This window comes from Chenopodium album, chromosome 2 (assembly GCF_948465745.1).
Source record: "Chenopodium album chromosome 2, dcCheAlbu1.1, whole genome shotgun sequence".
NCBI lineage: Eukaryota > Viridiplantae > Streptophyta > Magnoliopsida > Caryophyllales > Amaranthaceae > Chenopodium > Chenopodium album.
Genome location: NC_137835.1, coordinates 44,072,649 through 44,084,783, shown reverse-complemented (window position 1 = coordinate 44,084,783; position 12,135 = coordinate 44,072,649). Strand labels below are relative to the sequence as shown.

General features: G+C 39.4%; 1 non-coding gene across 1 annotated transcript; it reads right to left on the bottom strand.

Annotated features, from left to right (window-relative positions):
* Nucleotides 1-9,734: 9,734 nt before the first annotated feature.
* LOC145608916 (small nucleolar RNA R71) lies at nucleotides 9,735-9,841 on the bottom strand. Its single transcript, XR_014105947.1, has one exon. It is a non-coding gene; the product is annotated as a small nucleolar RNA R71 (small nucleolar RNA).
* Nucleotides 9,842-12,135: the final 2,294 nt, after the last annotated feature.

Below are 12,135 nucleotides of genomic sequence, written 5' to 3'. Positions count from 1 at the left end.
AAACGCATTCCTAAAATTGGGCGCCATGGGTGGAGAAAAGTCTTTGAATCACGTGATTTTGCTATCAAGTGGGTCATCCCATGGTGGAAAATAAAAAGGACCAATGGTGTTAACAAGCAACCTTTCTGCCGTCTCCCAAGCTTGTCTCGCGTAACATATTATTATCCCTGCAAGGTAAAGAGACAATATGGCTTGCTTCAAAATATTCCTTCCGGGGATCTTCGTCCTCCCTATGAGTATCCCGTATCTCAAGAAGTGGATAAATTTGACACTTACTGGAGCGCTAGACCTTTATGGGAAGTGATTACCCAAAAGGTTCCCCCTTCTTTACCTAATGATGTAAAGAAGTGGTTGTTGAAGAAGTCTTCAATTGTTCAGGGGAGAACCGATGTGAAGAATCGTCTAGGTGACAGGGTGACACCGGCCAAAGAACGCTTAGGTGCAAGAATTGAGTTCAAAACACCTACAATGCCTAAGAAGAAGAATACTACTAAAGACAAGGAGAAAAGGAAAGCGACAGACAAAAAGGTTTGGGTGGAAAAGAAGCATGGGGTGCTAGCTGAAGGAGAAACAATCTATTCTAAAATTGAATGTAGGTCCTCTAAAGGATGCCTACTAGCTAAAGTAATGGATGAAGAGGAGGAAACAGAAAAGAATTGGAAAAGAGCAAAGAAGGAGAAGAAAGATTAGAACATTGCTTAGCTTTAGATTTATTAGATTGTTAATTTTTATTTAAAGTTAATTTATTTCAGCCTTATTTAAATTCCATTAACAATGTAATTTTATTTTATTAATGAAATTTCAGCTTTCAATTAAATTGTCACTTTAAATTTATTTTATTAAAGCAATGAAAAACCGAAAAAAAAAATTGATTTTCTACCCATTTAGAGCTAGACTTGGGGGCTTGAACCCAAATTACATTAGCTTACCCAGGCTGAAGAGTCATCATCTTTAACTCTTGTCACATCTCTTTCCATCGCTATAACCCTTGCAGCCAGCCTTAGTATCACATTCACACACTTCACTCACACATCCATATCCATATCAATCATCCTTCCCTTTAAGAGCCCTTTATCATGAAATCTTGTTTCAACACTGTGCATGCTTCATCATATTTAAAGACAACATTCAGTAGAAGAAACATTGCATACTTGCTTAGCTTTCTGACCTGAGCAATGTTCATTTTTTCGCATAATGTGCTAAGAAACATTTATATATCAATGATTTTTAATCATACAAAGCATATCGTGCTTAGCTCCTTGACCTAAGCAACGTTCATTATGAAATAATCACTATACGTGCTTAGCTTCCAGACCTAAGGGACGTTCAAAATCGCTTCTTTACACCGTATATGATGCTTAGCTCCATGACTTAAGTTCATTCATCTATCGTGTCACATGATGTAATTGTCCTTAGCCTCCTGGCCTAAGAACATGCATCATGCATACATTATTTTCAGGACAAACAATTCAATCCATACGAATCATTTCGTCTTGCTCAAGGAGGAAGTTCAAAACTTCTCTCCCTTTTCATTATTTTATTTTGGGGAAGTTTAAAAAACTTTTTCCAAGTTTTCATCGAAGGAAGTTCGAAAATAAAAGTTCAGTTTTCACATCTTTCTTTTTCGGGAGAAAGTCGGTACCCTCCACTCATGACAAAAATTGACGGAAATTTTTTGCTTTTGCATCTTCGTTTGCTTGTGTCTGCACACACACATATACACACACACACACACTCACAAGTCATACACATGTCATGTCACATCAAGTCAAACTTGGTCAAGTTAGTGGTCAAGTCAATCACAGTATATACGAGTCCATTGGCAAATTTATTTTTGCAGGTCCATCTACAGCCCACGTCCGGGGACAAGCGGACCATCTACAGCCCACGTCCGGGGACAAGCGGACCACCATCATTTCATGACGGAAGGTTCTCAGAGACTTGCAATCTCATCATCTTTCGACTTTCCTCAAGCATGGAAAGTATTATCCGGTGGATTTTTCTTCAAGTGTAGAAAACCGCCAAATCGGCTTTCCTCAAGCATGGAAGGCATTATCGGTGGAATTCTTCAAGCATAGAATGACACCATATTCATCAGTCGGCTTTCCTCAGGCTTGGAAAGCGTTATCGGTGGATTTTTCTTCAAGTATAGAAAACCGCCAAGTCGGCTTTCCTTAGGCTTGGAAAGCGTTATCGGTGGATTTTTCTTCAAGTATAGAAAACCGCCAAGTCGGCTTTCCTCAGGCTTGGAAAGCGTTATCGGTGGATTTTTCTTTAAGTATAGAAAACCACCAAATTCCTTTGTCGGCTTTCCTCAAGCATGGAAGGCATTATTGGTGAAATTCTTCAAGCATAGAATGACACCAAATTCGTTCATCGACTTTCCTCAGGCATGGAAAGTATTATCCGGTAGCTTTCTTCAGGCTTAGAAAGCTACCAAACTCTTCAGTCGGCTTTCCTCAAGCATGGAAAGCATTTCAACAAACGTCATCCGGTGGATTCCTTCAAGCATAGGAAAATACCAAACTCATTTGTCACCGATACACTGGTGTCAGATACGTATTCTATCCCTTTACTCCTTTTATCTGTAGAACTAACATTTTTCTGCAGGTATCGGCGTATACAGAATGATTTAGGATCGCAGAACGTCTTTAATCATTCTCCGTCCCTATCGGCTACTTTGACTATCGTTTTCGAAACTGATGTTTCTACAAACTCAGTCAAAGTGGGGGCGTCTGTAGACACCTAAAAATGTCTCCCCAAAACCAAACCCGATGATGAACAACCTTTCACCGCCACTATTGGTCGGGTTTAGTATTTAATCCCGAGAGTGCTTAAAAAATCGTATTTTATTAAATTCATACTTTTGAACGGTCCATGGATTAGTCTTGATGTTTGGTAAAAGCATAGTTTTAATTTCAGCCCAACTTATTTTAATGAACGGTCCATGGATTAGTCGACTCTAGCAGCGGCTTTTGATGATGATGCGACTACCCGGGAGCAGCGGGTGCGCATCTTTGTACTTATCTTGCTGTCAGGGACGTTTTCCCCTGACAAGGGTAGTAGGGTGCTGCTTTACTATCTTCCTGATGTCCGTGATCTTCATCTGATCGGGACTTACGACTGGGCCAGCTTGGCCTATGCTGAATTCATCCGAGCGTTACGGGACTCGTGTCGACATCGGTCCTTCACGGGGAACGTTGCTCTATCTGGCTTTGGGTCGTAGAGGTATACTTTATCTCTTGTAAAGTTTGGCTCTAAGCTTTAGTTAGCACTCGCTGATAATTTTTGCCTTTTGTAGATCTGGTTCTACGAGTACTTTCCCTCAGCTGCGCCGGCGAGACCGTCGCCGCGTAGGTTTCTAGTGAGTGCTTCATGGGGAAGCCGCCGTGTTGGGATGTCCACTGCTTATGTCCGAGATTGGATCATCTCGGTATGGTTCTTTACATATTTGAACATTTTGTAACACCTTTGATAGATTCTTGTCTGATAGGCGTTCTTTGCAGGAGCCTAACGTGCTGTACCGGCCGTGGGTCAACTTAGCTGTCCTTGGGCTAGCTGTGTAGTATACTGCTGAGCGTCGCTATTTCTTGGGGAAATATGGAGAGATCGCGTATCTTGGAGAGAGGGTTGCTATTAAGCATTCCTTGGACACTTTTGTCGTTCCTGCTCCTCCACCGCGTCACATGTTTAACGCCGCGAGGTTGGTGAGCATGTCAGAGGGAGCTGGTACCCCTTGGCGATCTTACACGATCCCTGGGCAGTGCTATGAGGAGGAGCTACTGCCGTTGTAAGCTCCAGTTCCTGTACCTGCTAAGGAGGTGGCGGTATGATTTTCAGCTTTTACCTTTCGTTAAGTAGCCCCCAAGTAATGCTTTGCTGACTTTGACTTGCTTTGTCAGGGTAGACCTACTGAGTTCGTGCCACCTCGTATGTCCATCCACTACCAGGGGACATACGACCCGATTGAGGAGATGATTCCTCCGGCTCCTGAGGGCGAGCGCTTTGTGGAGCGGTCGATTCCTCATCACCAGACTCGGGTAAGCTTATTTATTTGCAACTTTTGTCCACATATGTTATGCATGTTTACTGACTTTATTTTCTTGACAGTTCTCGCGCGAGGTGGTCACGGCGATGGCATGATGCATAGATGCCTTCCGGAGCCAGCTTGTCCGGATGAGGAACGTGGCTACATGTCGTCATGACGACGCCGTCCGGGAGGTAGTTTCCCTTCTTTATGTTTTTGCATTACTGCTGCTGTTTTGCATGTTTCTGATTTTGTTTTCTTTTGCAAGGTGAGCCCATTCCTTCTCGTACCCGTACGAGACCTGAGGTGCGGACAGAGCCGGTGAGGTCTAGCTCGAGACGTCGCCGCTCAAGTTCTGGTGGTCGGGGCGGTCGTTTTGAGGCTGCTCGTGCCGAGGCGGTAGAGGGCTCAGGCTCTTCATCTCAGGGTGCACATGCTGCGCCAGTAGGCTAGGAAGAGGCTACCTCAGCTCTTAGAGGTGGTGGGATGTACGAGGTTGGTTCGTCATCGCAGCATCCTCCGCAGCCTCAACCTCAGGTTTATTTTGGGTGGACGGGTCCTGTGCTGAGTTTTCCACCTCCCGAGGAGACCGGAGCTGGAGCTAGAGATGGAGCTGGTGGAGTGGTTACTCCTCGTACGACGCAGTTTTATGAGATGATGGGTGTACATTCCCCAGCGCCGTAGTTTGTTCCTGTGCTTTTTATTATTTTGACTTTGTATAAAACTTTGCCTTTATTTGGACTTATTATATAGACATGCTTGTATATACATACTACTATGAGTTTATTCATCATTTATCATTTTTTATTTTTATGTGCATTTGGCGCGAGTGGATGGGACACCGCGAGTTAAAAAAACTCGCTTCCATGGTTTGGTGAATTCAACATTCTCGGATGTACCCTTTGTTGCATAGAGCGTTCAATCAGGTAGATGGAGCATGAATTCCCAGAGGTTTAAGTTCCTAAAACTGGTCAAAATTAGAACGCATATTTCCGGCTCAGTATTGGAAGAACTAAGCGCCAGCGAACAGAGGCCGGCGCCACGATTTGGCTCTGGCGCCAAGAGTGGCGCATGGCGCCAGAGTCAAATCCTCGGCGCTAGACTCTGTTTTTTTGACGCTGATTCCTACATGCCTCAGCAGCTTTCTGTGCTCGATAAAATTTTCCAATTTCGCGCAGCATTATTTCGATCTTAGTTGCGAAAGATATTCCTCAAATTTCATACGTGTAAAAATCCTATGTTTTTAACTCATTACGAATGGTCTTTCTAATGATATCTTTTTTATGCATATGACAATAATGTTAATCAAAATTACGCACATCAAATACTTAGAGTTTTTCGAGTCTCATCCACTCATTCTAAATCATTGCCGAAATAAATTTCAGGAATTAAAATAGAAATCCTCCCCAGCGGATTCGCCAAAAACTGTAGGGAATATTTCAAGAATTATCCCTAGCTTGAACCCCACTGTGATCATACACTAAAGTACAGTGGCGTCCAAAGGGAAAGAAGATAGAGCAAAAGAGTCTCCAACAAGTTTTAGGAACTTGTAATCCGTTCACGAGGTGAAGGTTACACCCCTTAACGATCCAAGAGATCGTCAACTCCAATAGGTCTGGAGCCATGACTGGTAGTCCGGGGATGAAGGTACAAATCGAACCTAAAAGAGATTGAACCTACCCTAATAATAGGCCTCTACTTTATTCTGATCGTATTCATGTGCGCTTTCTGACTAACATGTAATCAATAGGATTAACCCTAAACCTGTTTATCTATGTTGGTTGAATATTAACGCACAAATAAATCTATTATTGGCGATCACTTGAATTATAATCAAATTAACCCTAAACAAGATTATTAATTATCTTATTAAGCGTGAGTACAAGTACCAATTCCCTTTAAACATGCATAAAAGGCGTGATCAAGCAATAACAATAAATAAATCAAGCAACATAATATCATAACAATTATTATTACAATTATAATCATCATCATAAAATAATCATGTTAAAGTATAATAGCAAGATCCTAGGCATGATACTAACAAGATTAATAACAAACCCTAGCATGTCACTAAACAATAAAAATCAAAGCTTTTGCCCTAACATGATACTAACATGAATATTAAAAAAGACAATAAGAAGCATCGGAGGAAACAAAATTGTCATATTTGATTTAAGGAACTTATTCTGTACCCTAAACATGATACTAGGAATCATAGTTGTCATTCAAAACATCAAATTAAGGAAAGCATCCTAACATGATACTAGGAATCATAACAACAACTTAGACATGATTTCTAAGAACCATAAAATCAATAAATCAATTAAAGCACTTACTTGGATGCCTCGTACCTCTTTCTAATAACAAAGTACACACGTTAGTAACTTCAAGGAAAATAATAAACAAACAATTAAATTAAATAATTGAAAGAGAGATTAAAGAAAATTTAGACTAGATTTGGGACCAAACCCTTAGAAATTAAAACCTTTCACGTCTAGGGCAAAGACAACTTTGAACTTGGCTAGGTGTTTCTAGATCTTGTGAATGCGGAATATTGTATGCAAAAGCTAGAGAGAGAGAAGAGAAATCTTGAAAACTAGGGAGAATAAGAAAAATAATTATTGTTGATGATTTTTGATGATGGAAAACGGAGGTTTTAGGAGGCTATTTATAGAGAAAATCAACCAGACGGATAGAAAAACAAATCAGAGTTTCGACGAGAATAAAGCTCGATTAGCGCCAGGCGCTGGTCATTAGCGCCAGGCGCTAGTCATTATTTTCACGCGTTTTCTTAGTTTTGATAAAATTTAGCCGTATAGAAGGGCAAAATCGTATTTTCCTTAAAAACACTCTTTTATTCTGATTAAAACTCTAAAAAGTCAACCAAAGTCATTTTATCAATGCTAATTGAATTAGGAATGAAAAGAACCTTCTAGAAGAATCTAGAAGACTACAATCAATTCTAATTGCATTATAAATGATAAATCCATATTAGGCCCTCCTCTACATCATTGGGCCGCACATAAAAATCAAACCGGGTCTGGAATACCCATATATTTTATGATTTAATAAAAGATAAAATTTGAGTTGTACTTTTTATTTGATAAATTTGTCAAACTATAAAATCCTACTTTTTTGTTGGAATCTTTATATGATAAATTAGATTTTTATATGTATATATAAATATTTAACTTTATTAAAAAAAAAGGGCTGCCGTTTTATTTTGATTACTATGCGTAAGTTTGAAGGGCAAACCCATCTTTATTCCACCATTACTCGTTCCAATTTATAATAAGGAAACAGTGAGATCATTGCCTCTTGATTCTTCTTATTTGATGTGCAACAAACCCTTATTATCACTCAACATCATTCCTTCCAAGAAAGACACCTACCTTACACTAAAAACCAAATTGATCATTAGCCTACCAATTAATATTTAGTCATCCTTCCAAGTTTTATAATGACAATTTGAAGTAGCCTTTTTGATATACATGTCAAACAATTTCGTCAGGGCGGTATCGTACATGCTTTAGAATTTATATACTTCGTTTATGGTTGTTTATGATCGAAAAGGTAATCACACTATCAACCCTTATATCGTTTGTTTATAATTTGATTGTATTATTTATTTTATGTAATTTGAAGTTGTTTGTATTATATTTCTTATTATTATATATGAATTGTATGATTTATTATTTGTAATCTTATACATGTATATAATTGATTATTATATGGTATCATATGATTGATTGGTATTGAATATTGTATTACTTTTGTTGTACTGTATTATATGATTTAATTTTTGAATTGATTATTGTGTTATTCGTGTTAGGGTTTTTAATGTTGTTATTTTAGGGAGTATTGTTATATTGAGGTTTTAGAGTTATTAACGCAGAGCGTTATTTTTGGGTTGAGATTTAATTACATTTGGGTAACTAGTATGATTGCCCTATAAGAGTTGAGATATACTACGATTGAATCGAGTTCGAATTATTATATTATTTGGGAACATGTGCCAATATTGAGAATTTATTATCATGTGAAAGATTACTTGATCGATGTATGAGATCAAAAGGTTGAGATTATTATTTTGTTATTGATTTGAGGCTCGGCGTTATAGACCTTACTTCTTGGCATGTTGGTAATGAGATAATGATCATGAGTTAAGAATGAGGTACAATCTTTAATATTTATTTTTCTATGGTCCCCTACAGCGGGAATTGACTCGTATGTGGTCTGGTTCAAGGTGTTTTCTAGTTATTGGGAGTATTCAAGTTTTTATACTTGTTGGTTTTATTCGAATTACCCATGTCCAAGGCTAGGTATAGAACAACGAGCATGGCACACTTATGAGTTATATGAGTTGATTGAGTAAAGGTTCGAACTATTAATCGAGGTTGAGTTGTTAAAGGTTATTTTCAGAGTACAATGTGTTATGTAGTTTTGAACTACATTATTTAATTGAGCTAGTAACGTTGATTATCCTATTATACTCTGTATTCTGATATGTGGTGATACTCAGCTTTTTGCTGCGTGTGTGCGTTATTTTGTTCTATTACTTGTGTTTGCGGCCATGTCTTTTTCTTATGGTGGCCCTGCGACGATCTATTTTGGAATTTTTCCTTAATGGTGAGCAGTCAAGATTTTCTAAGCAGGTTGATCAAGTGGTCGTAGCTAAAGGAGCTCAAGTATTTCGATTAGTGTGATGTCATGAGTTTATAAAGTTGTATAAATAGCTCACCTAGTTTATTGGGTTGTAATTATTGGGATTGTTGTAAGCCTTAACACTCGACAGGTTGTTGGGTGTGGCGGTAATACCTCCGATTTATGTGTATGCTTCCGCAATTTTATTTAAAGGTTGTTATTTTTCTTTTATTTATTGTTTATTGTTAATAGTAAATTGGGGGTGTTACAGGGCCCAGTTTAGTAATTTGGCCATAACTTCCTCATTATTCATCGGAATTGGGCTTATAATATATCGTTGGAAAGGTCTTTTCAAGCCTCATCAAACTACTCCATTATAGGACCCTTGCAATGGACCAACCCAAATTGGATTGGCTGTTTTCTTAAAATAGGTTTTCAAAAACAGAGAGAAAGAAAAGAATTGAAAACTATCCGCAACACTAGACTTTCCACACTTTCACTTCATTCGATTATGATTCGACGTGAAAGGTACTCATCACAGGTTTTGGTTTTGGGGAGACACAAATGGGTGTCTACAATGATGCACCTTTTTGTTTCCAATTAGGTCAATGAGCGCAAAAGATATATCATATCATAAATTCCTATTGATACTTACTCTTCAATTTCACCACGCAGATCAATGGCGGGACAAGATAATGATGTTTTATTTCGTGAGTTTGGAAATCCGGAGGATTATGAGCTCACGGGAGGGATTTTGCTACCCGTCACGGAAACCAACTTCTCAGTCCATCCACAATATGCTCGAATGGTCCAATCGGAGCAATTTTCCGGAAGTGCAAGTGAGGACCCTATCGAACATTTGAACCGATTCCTTGAATTGTGCGCAATGATGCAAACCAATGAAGTGAGTCAAGACTACATTCGTATGCACCTTTTTCGACAATCTCTCACGGGACGAGCAAAGAAATGGCTAAAGCAAGTAAAGCCTAACACTCTCACAACATGGAGGGAGGTGGTAAAGGCGTTCTTGAAGCGCTTTATCTCCGAGGAGAAGACCGCCGAATTGAGAAAGAAAATTGCATCATTTGAGCAAGATGTCGATGAAAGTCTTGGTGAAGCATGGGAGAGATTCAAGGAGTTGGTACAAGCATGTCCCCACCATGAGTACAATCAAGGGTTGCTCATGCGGTTTTTCTACGACGGATTGGAGCCCATGTCAAGAGCCAATTTGGATGCGGGGGCGGGTGGTCAATTAATCAATATCCCTCAAAATTAAGTTGAAGCCACAATAGAAAAGGTAGCAAAGAATTACTCTTGGGGGGCCGAAGAAGAAACGCTCCAAGAGAGGTGGTATTTACAAATTGGAGAAAGTTAATCAATTACAACATCAAATTGATCAACTAACAAAAGGGCTTTCCAAATTGAACACGAGTGTGAATGCAAGTTCAAGTGGAACATCCTAAGAATTGAATCTATTCTCAAACTTACATCCTTTCAAAATAAACCACACCACATTACTTCAATCTTTTTCATCTTTTTCTCTTTTTTTTTTTGGTTGGTTTTCATGAGTTTCAACGTTCTTTCCAAACCTTTTTGCGTACTCTTTTCATGAATAATCTTTCAAAACCTTATTTGAACCAAATTACAAAACTCTCTTGCTCAATTTCAACATTATCAAACTCGAACCTCACAAGCCAATGCTTCACTAACTATAAGGGTTGGTAGAACATAGGCCGATAGGTTTGTAATATGGCTAAGTCAAGAAAGGGGAAATAAGGCTCAAATTGGTTAGCAAGAGGGTGAATGTAAAAATGAAAACCAAATTTGTAACAAAACACAAAGAAAAACAAGAAAAATGAGAAGAAATGCCCTCTTCCTCCTCTAGAGTTATATGGTCACGATCTTGGGAGCTAGAGGCCAACACAAAGATTAAGACATGCATAGTTAAGGATCCTAAATGCCGCTCACAAGAATGATGAAGGCTAGAACAAATGACGCTCACACGGGATAAGAAATATGGCAAATACCAACCACGGGAATCCTATCCACCATAGAGAGCAACGCCATCTTACCAGTTTCCCATGAACTAGGGGTTCAAACGTCCTCAAAAGTTCTAAACCGGGCTACCTTAGCTTACAATGTGTCTAACTCAACCCAAAGCATTCTCAAACCGTGTAAACCCTCATCAACTAGGAAGATAAGCATTCAAAGACACATCGAGGCAAACCAATCCAAAAGAGTGAGCAAATTACACATCAAAAATCATTTCAAATTGTCATAATTATGCTTGTAACACAAAAAAGGGAAAAAAAAACAAAAGAATGAGGAAGAAATAAAAAAGGTTCACATACGAGGCATATAATCCAATTAAATCCCAATCGTCATACAAGTGATCGTTCGATAGAACCAAAAGCAAAAATCCTCGAACCATTCAACTTCTTCTTAAGCTAAACCTAAGCTAAACACCCAAAGAAAAGAAAATAAAAGAGAGGAAAGGTCTCACCAAATTCCGCTTGAAATGAAGACAAGATAAATTATGCAATCTCACCGAGGGGGGCTCGATTTGCCCCTTAACTTCCTTTATCTCCATTTCCAAGCTTGAAAAGTGAGCCAAAATGAAAGAAACGACTGAGATGAAACAAAAATAAAATAAAAAAGGTAAAAATCAAAGAAAGAAACTAAGAATTTAAACAAAATGAAGAAATAGAAATAAAATAAAATAAACTAAAAAAAATTTGGATTAAGGGAAGTTTGGACTATCGGAAGTTTGGATTTTCTTCATGGGAGCGCCATCACCTACACAAACACTTGAAAATTCATTAGCAAAAGCTTATCAAAATCACCCAGGGACATCATCATCACAATCAAGAAGATAAATCAACATCGAAACATGATAAAGCCAACCGAACTATGAGAGCTTTACCACCTACAATGAAATCCCCCCCACACTAGCATGATGACAAGCCTTCACCCACACTATAAAAAAAAAACATCCCTTTGCCTCTTACACACCCCCACACTAAAACAATGCACCGTCCGCGGTGCGCCAAATTAAAACATTGGGAGGGGGCAAAGGGGAGAAATACAGAATAAGGGGGGCTAGTGGCCACTAGGGCCGACTTCGTCATCATCTCCATCATCCTCGGTGTCGTAAGAGAAACCGTCTGGAGGGGTGCTGTGTGGGTCTCAACCACCGGAGTAACCCGGAGGCCAACCATAGTGACCTCGGAAGAGGTCTTGTTGCCATAGAGGCAACGGGTCGAAAGGGGCGGGAAGCTGAAGAGGGGAAGGGTGGGTAGGGCCGACATATGGATAGTTGGGGTCACCCCTAAAATCGCTCCCCCCGGGGGCACGATAATCGTACCCGGTTTCCGTCGGGTAGTCTACACGGGAAACACCGTGGGAGGAGGGCCCTTGCCAATAGGGCCAAGTAGGTTGTGATCCCTGCCACCTAGGGACCG